The following is a 13,765-nucleotide window of genomic DNA, read 5'->3' as shown; positions in this document are numbered from 1 at the left end:
AGGGGCCCGACGCACCAAAGCCGAGTATTTGCTACAAATGTGGCCAATCGGGTCATTTTAGGAATGAATGTCCAAAGAATAAAGCAAAAACCAACGCGCGCCGTTGAACTTACAACATCGACACCTAGGATGCCCGAGACGATGATGGACTAGTCACGGGTACGTTTCTTCACAACAAACCGTATATTTCATACTTATTCGATTCGAGTACCGTTAGACGTTTTATAACCAAGGATTTGACTCGTGCTCTTTATATTCCACCTCTTTCCCCCAGATACTACTTAGACGATTTAAGTGACCGACGGAAAATATTGTGTGCCTATAAATTTTATTGGAGGATATACGTTAAGACTTTTGACTTGACACCTATAGAACTAGGGAGCTCGGAACCTATTCGTTAAAAAAAAAAAAAAAAAAAAAAAAAAAAAAAAAAAAATGTTTCCCCATCATCTTGTATAGATTATTGTGAACTGAGTAATTTTCGGTTGGAAACCGATACCCTCTCCCTCGCATCCATGACCTCATGATTATTTGCACGAATCCCGTATGTTCCAAATCGACCTCCGTTCCGGTTATCATCAATTGGGGGTTAAGTGAGACGATGTCTCCTAAGCCACTTTCCGAACTCGCAACGTTAGTTGTAAAACTCTCTTAGTACCGTTTGATTTATTTAGGGCTCGCCCGTATCCATAAACCTCTTGAACCGCGTATGCAAATTCATATAGACTAATCTGTTATCGTATTTATAGATGACATCTTAACTTATTTAAGTAAAGAAGGAAAACGAACAACATCACCATCTTACGCTCGAACTTTTGAGAAAAGAGCAACTTTATACCAAATTCTCCGAGTGAGAATTTCTGTTGAACGAAGTCCAATTTTCTAGACCATGATGTTAATGGTCAAGGCATTACAATCAATCTCGAAATCAAGCCACATGTAATCAGGAAACTCTCCCAACTCAGACTTGTATTCGTAAAAATCTTAGATCTCACCGGTTGTTACCGAAGATTCATTTCTGACTTTTCTCGTGTTACACAACTTTAAACCTCTTCATGTCTGAGCCTTGAACGTGATTCTTCACACCAACCTTCCTAGCTAAATTCGTATAGCACTAGATGGAACTCAAACATGGAAATATTTCTACTTGAACGCCGAAAGGCATACTCTCTCGACTCAAAAATCAACATAACTAAAATTCGTTATTTTGCACGAAGAATTCAAATACTAAATTGTGGATCCGATCAATATTCTCGTCATCACGTACCACACTACATACCTCTGTTATTTCACCGTTACCGTCTGATATTACTGGAAATTAAGATAACACACAATCCAACGATACTTCACTCTTCTTTGACTTAACGCCCTTGTGTTTCTGATAATCGGTCAACTATTATTCAACCCCGAACTATACAACTACGTGTACTACCTCGTTTCTCTTTCAGACTTCAACTTTTGACAACTAGAGGCACGTTATGGCAACCTCGAGATGTAAACTCATCCTATTCTAAGTCCTCATTTCACTACTATCTTTACCGTTCGCATTTCCGTTTAAAGAAACTCCTTGTAACATTTCTCCATGGATAGAGAAACTCCTCATATTACATAAGTATTCGCCACGAGGGTGAATAGTCCTAACGAACATTTTTCGAACCCTAACTAACTTGTTCAAACGTATCTTAAGAGATTCTATTCCAACACGGTGTATCTTTGTCAATTATTCTGTATCGAAATACTCGTTTCACTTCTAGTTTTACAAGGAACCTTGGGAACCCGCTTAGACATGAGTACCGCGTACCACCCACAAACTGACAAACCGAGCAAACGAACGATTTACGTCTTGGAAAGACATGTCACAAACTCGTATTGTCACCTTTAGTAGATCACTCTTACAACAGTAGTTACCACTCGTGTGTTCACGCGCACTTTCCGAAACCCTATATGACCGCTAATGTCATACCCCTGTTCATTTAACCAAAGCATCAACCACCGAAATCTGAACTCCATCAAGAAACAACAATTGAAATCATTCAAATCCGAGGAGGGCTCGAGACGATCCGTAGTCGCCAAAAGAGTTATACCAAACTTAGATGAAAACCTCACAAATCCCAGTGTGTAACCGCGTAATATTGAGAACCCGCACCTTGGAAGGGTGTAATCCGTTTCGGGAATCAGGGAAAGTTAAACCCGCGACATGTTAACCCTTTTGAAACCTTGGGGCGTATTGGAACCGCTCCCTACCGTTTAGAACTTCCGACTCAATTAAGTTTCCGTTTACCCTACATTTCGTGTAACAAACTTAGAAACGTGTCCTGCGGAACAGGAACGTGCAATCCTGCTGGATACATCAACTATCGATGACAAACTTCTCTTCATAGGAAAACCAGTTGAAACCGGGGATCGTAAAAACCGAACCTTAATGCAACGTAAAACCCTGACTATCCAAATTCATGAGAACCCTCAAGAACGTACTTTCACTTATTCATAGCATTGACAACGTAAAGTCTCGAGTAAGAGATATCGACTACTACTTCCAACTAAATTTCGGGACGAAATTTCTTTTGAGGTGTGGATAATGTAACATCCCGCATTTTTCCGTTAAATTATTTTAACGCCCGTCTTTTTCTTTTTAAATAGTACCCTTCATATCTAGATTCGTATCCTTTGTTAAGTAACATTTTAAATATTCTCGTTATCGGAATTTAATATCTCCCGTACTCCCGTGAAATTTAAAATAATTCGTTCGGGTAATTCCCGCACCCGATTCATAGTTGAGGGACCAAACTTGCCAAGGGTTCAAACCTTTGACTAGGTCAAAGGGTCAAACCCTTTCCACCCTTTCATTATCATCTCCTCCATTTTTATTACTTCCTCCATTTTCTCTCTAACTCCAAACACAAAGATTCATCATCCATTTATGATCTAGCGGGTATTTTGCAAAACAAATTACATATTTGAGCTCCTTACAACTTCCTCTTCGTTTTGGTACCAACTTCATCTCATTTGGGTAACATTTCTAAAACACTAGATTTCTTTAAATTCGTGTTCTTGACTTATAAAGTTGTTAATTAGCGTCTATGGCTCATTATGATGTCGTGTATGTAATTTGTATGCTCGATTCGTTGTTTTTGGTGTAACTAGTTCAATATGAAAATTACTTGCTAAATCCTTGATTTTGGATGATCAAATGTTGTTAGATTGTTAAAGTGCATGTTTTAAAAGTGTTACTAGTATCTTTAGCTTCGTTTTGATGTATAGGTTGATTAAGGAAACTCCAAGAACACGATTAATGATTTTGTGAACTTGGATTAGGGTTTGATGAGCTTTACATGAACTTTTGATGCGTCAAATGCTATGAGATATTGTTGTTAAGTGTTTTGTTGCAATGTGTGTTTGATTATCTTCGAAACGGCATAACATACATGTAAATTGGTTGCCCGAATCATAAAATGCGTTTTTGGAACTTGAACTTTGATTATGAATGTTTAATTGTGGTTTTTGGTTGTTATAAGTGGAAGTTTGATTGATGATATGTGTTTAGTTGCATTCCTCGTCAAAATACCTTTCCAACGATGTATGATAGGCGTTATAAGTGTTTGCGGGTCAAGAGTTGTGTTAGAATTGGTTTTGACTCGTGCATAGTTTGAAAGACAGAAAAATAGCTGAACTACAGGTCGCGCGGCGCGCACCCTACCCCGCGCGGCGCGCCAAATGGCCTGGACAGATTCTGACCTCCATGTCCCTTTTAACGTGAAATGTTTGACTAGCTACCGACCTCCGATTCACATGAAACTTGTTTTAATACACTTGTATATGAATAATTAGCATAGAAAAATAGTCCGGGACCCGACCCGAACATGTTGACTTTTTCGTTGACTTTGACCCGACCAAGTTTGACTTTTTGTCAAACTTAATCAATTAATTATGCAATCTTCCTAACATGCTTTTATACTTGTATCTTGCATGAAACTTGACAACTTGCTTCACATGCTATATTAATCGAGTCGTATTGAGCCATAGGACTAATTGAACATCTTTGACCCTTCGTGACTATCGTTATTGATACAACCTAATTGTTTAGGTCGAGACTAGCATTGTTCTTTGCACGTTTACTTGTTGAAGTACTATTTCACTCTTGCAATCAAAGGTGAGATCATAGTCCCACCTTTTCAACAACTTTTATACTTTTAAATCGTGGGCTGAGAAAACATATACTTTGTTACATCTTGTACTACTTACTTTTATGTTTTGAACACAAGTGTGAAAACAAACATTCCACGTGCGAGTTAGAACAAAAATGCCTCAATTCGATTATCATTAGTTACACTTGCAGGGTGTAAGCGAGAACTTATATTGTGTGGCCATACGGGTTTAACAAACCCTCATTCGGACGGTTCGCTACCGTTATGCGGATGAAATATATTTTTGTGTTTTAGTGCGGGTTCTAGCACTGTGTGATGGGGTAACGTTGGTTAAGTTTTGATAATTGAGTGCTCGCGTATAACAACACTTTTGGAATGCAAATGATTTGGATAATCTACGTTATGGACATACAAAATCTTGTGGTTCAAAAACAACGTTTAATACTTACTAAACCTATGATTTCACCAACGTTTTTCGTTGACAGATTCTTCTATGTTTTCTCAGGTTTTGAATGCTTAGTGATACATGCTTCCGCACTCTTTTGATACTTGCTTGGATGTCGAGTATACATGCATTTTGGAGCATCTTTTGAACTTATTTAAACTGTGTCGCATAGTTTTCATTTGTACTTATAACGTTGTAATTTAACTTGTGGTCAATTATCTTTGTAAACTTTGAAACAATCTTTACACTTGAATGGATGCGACATATTTTGGGTCAAACGTCTGTTTTAAAGACTTATGACCAGGTAATGGGACCTACGTAGTCGACGCCGTCACTTGACGATTTGTCGGGGTCGCTACACTAATTCTCCCGTTGAAGTAAAATTCAGTGTTGCGCCATAACGAACTGGACTGTCTCGATTAGCAGACCAAACTACTTGAGGGAACCCTATAGAAGGTTGAACAATACCACCCCCACTGTTGGTCTGAACAATAAAGACTACAAAGAGATACGACGTGCAGTCTCCATTGCAGTAAAAACCGCAAGCGAATCTTGGCCCGTATGTTCCTCTTAACAGGACGGCTCGAGCCGTTGACCCATCAGTGAAGTTAACAGAATGAGGTGCAGATTCAATGTTGGTCCATGTAGTGGAAAGGTTTGCAATTGGGTAATCATAAGGCTGTGCTTTGACTGAGTTGTAATTTAAGATGAAAATTAAGGCAAAACTATAACAAGAAATCATCCATGGTGCACTCATAACTAATAAAACATATAAGAACCTTTGAAATGAAGAAGATTCATGATTTTGAATAATATATCAGATCAGATCTACTATTAAAATATAAGTTATGTTAAAGTTGAGTAGTTGACTATTGTGACTTGAACTTTTCTAGTTATATATTTATATATTTTATTTATTCATTCATTCATTCATTCATTCATTAATAAAAGTGATAAAACCGTGTGCTGAGCTTATCCAACATCATTTTCAAACGTACCCACTATACGTTTTTTTCTGGAAGGTATAAAAATATATGCCAGTTGATTGACCAATTAATAACGAGCAAAAAGGTGCCAACCATATATTATACATTGAAAAAATTACGCTGGTGGTACCTGTGGTTTTGTTTACATTATCATGACAACACCTAAACTTTTATTTTTACGTAGTTGGTACCTATGTTTTGTGTTCCTTGCGTGTTTGGTACCCCTGACTAACTGTTGTGAACTTTTAACTGTTAACCCCTCACATGTGCTACGCATGTGAGGGTATATTTGTCCTTATGATAAACGGGTATATTTGTCCTTATGATAAACGGGTAAATGGAAAGTTAACAGACTTATATTTCTCTTTTTATTTTCATTTAACGTTAAACGGATAAACGAGTAAATGGATCGCTGACCTTGTTAGTCCGTTCTTGCAAGAAGGGCCTATGGTGACTAAGATTTCCTATGCTTAGTGGATAACCATTTGCTACCAATGAAGAATTGCTTCTCAGTCTTAAATTGACGTAAATTGTTTTACACTAATGAAAACCATAAATTTAAATTTCATAATTAATAGAAAATAATCAAACATCTTTCTTTTTAGATAATGAAAAAGAAATGAAATTCATCTGTCCGTCCTACCATACATTGATATTTTTTATATTCAGGCTATTCGGAAGTAGTCTTTTTTTCAATTTTTCAATACTCTTTTGTGTTGGATTTGATGAAGCTAAAAGTTTATAGTTAAGGGTGTGTTTGGTATACATAATTTAATAGCTTAAGGGAGTTTATGGAAATTTAAGCTTATGTTTTTATTAAGTTACAAGCCATAAGCTATTAAAAATAGACAAAATTTCATTCCTCGTCTCCGAACTTTACATCAAATTTGACTCCATGTCCTTTTTTTTTTCTTTTTTTTTTTTGCATTCCTCGTCCCTAATGTATCAAAACACTACATCCCTCGTCCTCCCGTCTACTTTCTGTCTAGATCGGTCGTTACCTCTTATCACGTGCATATCATGTGGGGGTATTTTTGTCATTGTTTTATCTTATTTTATAATATAAACCCTCAAACTAATAGTAAAATTATCAACTAATCAGAATGCTTGATTATTAACTAAAACCATTCTCTCTAAAACTTTCATCTCTCTAAAACTTCCATTTACAATCACTGACTCAATTAAAATTCACCTAAATAGGTGTAACTGAAAATCAAATCAAACTACAAGATCTTTCGGCAAAGATCTTTCGGCAACCACATATTCAATCTCATATATCAATTTCATTCTTAAAAATTTAAAATGACTACAGATATGGTACCTCATTTCTCCTGTTAGGCAACCACATATTAAATCTTCAGGGGGAACAGGCAATCGGCGTCTGCTTCACTCCGGTGAAACCGGTGATGTTCAATTGAAGGTTAGTTCGAATTGGGTTTTGAACCTTCGATTTGGGTCTTCGATCAATTGTAAGGGATCTTCGAATTGGTTTTTGAGCCTTCGATTTGGGTCTTCGACTTAGGGCTTCTATCAATCTTCGCTTATATATAAACTGGTCGTGATTAAAGAAAAAGCAAGAATTTGCAGGTAGGTGATGAAAGAAGAAGTGAAAAAGAAATTTTGATTTAACTGCGATTTATTGAAATTAACTATAGAAAAAGAAATTTTGATTTAACTGCGATTAATTGAAAAAGAAATTAACTGCAATTTATTGAACTAAGATAGTATAAAAATCAAAATTTTATCTGAAAGTAAAGAACTAAAATCTGGAGTCACCAAATTGGAAATATAATTTGCATCTGGGATTAGGGTTACGTCAGGCTCAGAACGGGGAGAGATTGAATTTGAATTCGAATTCGAATTCGAAATAGAACTAGACCGTATTTCATATGATGCTTTTGGAAAAATTAGGTTCAATGGACGATTTGAGTGTTTTACCATAATTATTGAAGGATTTTAGTAAGAAAACAAGGGAATCAACCAAAAAAAGATGAAAAATGAAGAAAAACTAGGACGAGGAATGATGAAGGGATAAAAAGATAAAAGAGGAAGAAAGATTAAAATACCTTTTGCACATGCTTAACTTAACTGTTGAAATAGATAGAAAGTAGACGGGAGGACGATGGACGTAGTGTTTTGACACATTAGGGACGAGGAATGCACAAAAAAAAAAGGCCATGGAGTCAAATTTGATGTAAAGTTCAGGGACGAGGAATGAAATTTTGTCATTAAAAATATGTTTTTCATAAGTAGTTAAATTTTTTTTTTTAGAAAAGCAAATATATTACTATTAACAACAATATACAAGGATGAAAGTCCCTAGATTCTGAACTAGAAGACTATAAAACTACGCACTATAAAACAATTCACGAAAAAGAATGGATGCCGAGATTGTAACCATCCTATGACTTCACGACTATACTACAAATGACTTGGGATTAACAAGCCAATTATGTCAATCAATAGATAACGATTTGCATCTCTTAACAACCCACTCATAGCTCATAACTTGAATTTCGCTTAGCGCTACCGGTGGGTTCTAACATGAGTTCTTGAATATCTTTTGGTTCCTATTTTTCCAAATGAGATACCCGCATGTCCACTCCACTGCATGCCAAATTTTCTTCCCCATTGCCGATATCAAATGCGGCGATTTGCCCCAAAAGATGTCACAAATGCCTAAGTTAGTGAAACCACCTAACTGAAATGTCCCGTTCTTATTGATTAAAAACGTTCCATATTAATTGATTTCGTTGCGAGGTTTTGACCTCTATATGAGACGTTTTTCAAAGACTGCATTCATTTTAAAACAAACCATAACCTTTATTTCATCAATAAAGGTTTAAAAAGCTTTACGTAGATTATCAAATAATGATAATCTAAAATATCCTGTTTACACACAACCATTACATAATGGTTTACAATACAAATATGTTACAACAAAATAAGTTTCTTGAATGCAGTTTTTACACAATATCATACAAGCATGGACTCCAAATCTCGTCCTTATTTAAGTATGCGACAGCGGAAGCTCTTAATAATCACCTGAGAATAAACATGCTTAAAACGTCAACAAAAATGTTGGTGAGTTATAGGTTTAACCTATATATATCAAATCATAATAATAGACCACAAGATTTCATATTTCAATACACATCCCATACATAGAGATAAAAATCATACATATGGTGAACACCTGGTAACCGACATTAACAAGATGCATATATAAGAATATCCCCATCATTCCGGGACACCCTTCGGATATGATATAAATTTCGAAGTACTAAAGCATCCGGTACTTTGGATGGGGTTTGTTAAGCCCAATAGATCTATCTTTAGGATTCGCGTCAATTAGGGTGTCTGTTTCCTAATTCTTAGATTACCAGACTTAATAAAAAGGGGCATATTCGATTTGATAATTCAACCATAGAATGTAGTTTCACGTACTTGTGTCTATTTTGTAAATCATTTATAAAACCTGCATGTATTCTCATCCCAAAAATATTAGATTTTAAAAGTGGGACTATAACTCACTTTCACAGATTTTTTTTACTTCGTCGGGAAGTAAGACTTGGCCACTGGTTGATTCACGAACCTATAACAATATATACATATATATCAAAGTATGTTCAAAATATATTTACAACACTTTTAATATATTTTGATGTTTTAAGTTTATTAAGTCAGCTGTCCTCGTTAGTAACCTACAACTAGTTGTCCACAGTTAGATTTACAGAAATAAATCGATAAATATTATCTTGAATCAATCAACGACCCAGTGTATACGTATCTCAGTATTGATCACAACTCAAACTATATATATTTTGGAATCAACCTCAACCCTGTATAGCTAACTCCAACATTCACATATAGAGTGTCTATGGTTGTTCCGAAATATATATAGATGTGTCGACATGATAGGTCGAAACATTGTATACGTGTCTATGGTATCTCAAGATTACATAATATACAATACAAGTTGATTAAGTTATGATTGGAATAGATTTGTTACCAATTTTCACGTAGCTAAAATGAGAAAAATTATCCAATCTTGTTTTACCCATAACTTCTTCATTTTAAATCCGTTTTGAGTGAATCGAATTGCTATGGTTTCATATTGAACTCTATTTTATGAATCTAAACAGAAAAAGTATAGGTTTATAGTCGGAAAAATAAGTTACAAGTCGTTTTTGTAAAGGTAGTCATTTCAGTCGAAAGAACGACGTTTAGATGACCATTTTAGAAAACATACTTCCACTTTGAGTTTAACCATAATTTTTGGATATAGTTTCATGTTCATAATAAAAATCATTTTCTCAGAATAACAACTTTTAAATCAAAGTTTATCATAGTTTTTAATTAACTAACCCAAAACAGCCCGCGGTGTTACTACGACGGCGTAAATCCAGTTTTACGGTGTTTTTCGTGTCTCCAGGTTTTAAATCATTAAGTTAGCATATCATATAGATATAGAACATGTGTTTAGTTGATTTTAAAAGTCAAGTTAGAAGGATTAACTTTTGTTTGCGAACAAGTTTAGAATTAACTAAACTATGTTCTAGTGATTACAAGTTTAAACCTTCGAATAAGATAGCTTTATATGTATGAATCGAATGATGTTATTATAACGATCCGTTCCTAATCCATTCGGACAACGTCCATATCGATTACAAACGAATTATAATAGTTGATAACATCGCGAGGTATTTGACCTCTATATGATACATTTTACAAACGTTGCATTTATTCTTAAAAAGACAATCTACCATTACATCAAAATTGACATGTTCGTCTAACATTTCCCAAAATTCAAATAACTAAATTTTAGCTCTTAATGATCTTCAATGACTCGAATGCAACGTTCTTGTATCATGACTTAAATGGTCCCAACTAGTATCCTTTATATGAGCTAATGCACAGCGGAAGACTTAATTCGTACCTGAGAATAAACATGCTTAAAAGTGTCAACCAAAAGGTTGGTGAGTTCATAAGTTTATCGCAACAACAGTTATCAAAAGTTTCAATAGACCACAAGATTTCATAGTTATAAATATCTGTACACTCGCAAGTGTATAAAAGCATTCTAAGTGGTTGAGCACTTGGTAACCATACTTAACATTTAATCACGTCGCATATTCCCTTTAATATATATAATCTTACTACACTGTACCAAAGTGTAGTCGCTTTAACGAAGTACTGTGCAACCGTTGAATACTGGTCGTCCAGTCCGGTTGGGGTTGTCAGGCCCGATAGATCTATCAACAGGATTCGCGTTTACAATACAGCTGTAAATATTAGTTACCAAGCTACAGGGAAGTATGCAAGTGGTACAACTCAACGTAGAATGTATTTTAAGTACTTGTGTCTATTTCGTAAACATTTATAAAATAGCGCATGTATTCTCAGTCCCAAAAATATATATATATTGCAAAAGCAATTAAAAAGGGAGCAAATGAAACTCACCAATTGTATTTTGTAGTAAAAATACATATAACATCATTGATAACTTATAAGGTTGGCCTTCGATTCACGAACCTAATTAATTATATAATTATATATATATTGATTAATATCTAAATAACAATTAAAGTCAAATTATAGTGTACCAATCCTAATGCTCGAGACTAATATGTAAAAGTTAACAAAAATTCATTTGACTCAAAAATGATTTCCAAAAATTCATTCATGTTTAAATATAATTAAATATTGTTGTCAAATATTTCATAAAATTATATAATTTTTATAATTAAAACTTTATTAAAAAAAATATATACGAAATGATAAGTTAGCAATATTTTCATTAAAAATAATATTTTTAATAGAAATAATAATTTTAGTGTCAATGAAAATAAATTAATAGTTTTATTAATAATAATGATCAAAAATATTAGTTTAATAGTTTTTGATAAAAATATCAATTGTATTTAGATATAATAACAATGATAGTACTATTTTGATAATAATAATACTTATAATAACAATCTAATAATAATAATGATTTTAACGATATCGTAAATAAAATGTAAAAATGTTCATTTTTAAACAATTTGTACAAAAGTTCGATTGACTATAACTTCAAATCCATCCGTCGAATTCTTTCGACATCTGAATGAAAAGTTTATAGTTTTTCGCCACCTTTCCAAAAACATATTATTCATATACCTTATTTCAACTGCAAGAGTAACTAATTCAGATTCTATCCTAAAAATATATTTTAACAAAAATAGATATAAAAATATACACGATCCTAATTTCTCGAGCACCAGTCAGGGACACACTAAAAGTAAATAAAAGTTAAGTTTAGAGTGCTTACGTATCAATATTGAGATTCAATATTGCAGGATATTATTTAGACGCAACAGAGATGACAAACACTAGTTTGTCTCATGAGCAAAACCCCCGATCCGTACCCATAACTTTCATAGATTTGACCCATAATCTCCTTAATATTATCCCATTCATAAAACCAGTTTTGGAACACTTGGATAGAACCCCGTCATAGAATCTTTGTATAAATTTTGGTACAATAAATACTCTTGATCTTAAAATTAATACTAATCTTAATCTTTAATCTTAATAATAATTTTAATAATAATAATAATAATAATAATAATAATAATAATAATAATATAAATTTTATAAGTTTACAGAGTATTATTATGTGTATATATGTGTGTGTGCGATGTTTGATGAAATGAAAAATAATAGAAGGCCTTTTAAAGAAAATTTTCGTCACCTAACTACTTTATGTCGGCAAAACATTACACGATTCGTGTAAATGGGTACACGATTCGTGTAAGGTATAGTCACGAAAGTTGTAGATTTTTGAGTTACGGTCGTTTGGACACCAAGATCACCCTTTTTCGAGTCCGAATGAATTAGTTATGATTTTTCTCGTGCAAGTGCGCAGGTTTAGTGATTTCCAACATTTTAACTTGAAATCTTGTGATGAAATGTTGTAGTCTTTTGGTGCTCATTAAAAATCTTTATATTATCTTTATTTTTATTTTTATATGATTGAAAATCCCTAAAAATATTTTATAATCAAATTATATTATATCAAAAAAAAAAATGTTCGTTGTTTAACTAAGTATTTTTAAATACAAAACGTTTTATATTTAGCTAAAGACTATATTTAATCATTTTGTAAAAATACATAAATATATATTTAATAAACACGCTTTATTTAAATATTCATTTTTATTAAAATCACGGACCGTTATCATTTACAATTTGTCAAAAGGTTTCAAGAAAAATTCCAACTTTTAAGATAACGTTAAAAATCTTTATTCTTATCAAAATGGTTTGATAATAATTTGACGAAAGTGGTTTCAGATATTTATAAAAATTATAATCCTTTTTAAAGAAGACGTGACATATAAATCATATTTTATAATTTCTAAAATAATAACAGATAACTATATTAAACTTAATAATTACACCTTGACATGTAGTAAAAATATATTATCTTTTACTCTCGCCGATAAATATAGTATTCTTATATCGAAACCAAATATTACATATCTAATACCTTGTTAACGTTATCAATTAATAAATATATATCATATATACACATAAAAGTTCGTAAATCGTTAGGCTTGGTCAATGGGTAACTAATCATTCAAATATAGATTTCAGACTTTCTAGACTCAACATTAAGGTTTTTGCTTATCGTGTCGGAAATATATAGAGTTTAAGGTTTAAATTTGGTCGGAAATTTCCGGGTCGTTACAGTACCCACCCGTTAAAGAAATTTCGTCCCCGAAATTTGGTAGAGGTTGTCATAATAACATATAGGAATGTTTTCATGACGAATATGAGATAATAATAGAGTTTTATCATTATTGATAGATATAGATAAAAAAATTTCGATCATGTGAAGCGTACGAGCGAAGCTATCACAAAAGAGAGTGAAATGAGTAATATGGTATCATTTTAACTGATGACGTAGTTATGATTGATTTAAAAAAAATCTTTCGTAATAAGATTTGGTTCTTCGGCGATTTAGAAACAGGATCTCCTTTGATTAAATACGGCAAATCAGCTGTGATTTCTTTGTCGGATCTTTCACTTATAAAACTACCGCCATCGTTTCCCTATTTCCATACCTCACATCTTCTTTTCTTCATCTTTTAATTCATACTTTAAGGTATTCTTTAAAATGCTTCATCCTGTTCTGATTTTTGTTA

The sequence above is a fragment of the Rutidosis leptorrhynchoides genome, chromosome 2, assembly GCF_046630445.1.
Source record: "Rutidosis leptorrhynchoides isolate AG116_Rl617_1_P2 chromosome 2, CSIRO_AGI_Rlap_v1, whole genome shotgun sequence".
In the NCBI taxonomy this organism is placed as follows: Eukaryota; Viridiplantae; Streptophyta; class Magnoliopsida; order Asterales; family Asteraceae; genus Rutidosis; species Rutidosis leptorrhynchoides.
This window is presented reverse-complemented; position numbering follows the sequence as displayed.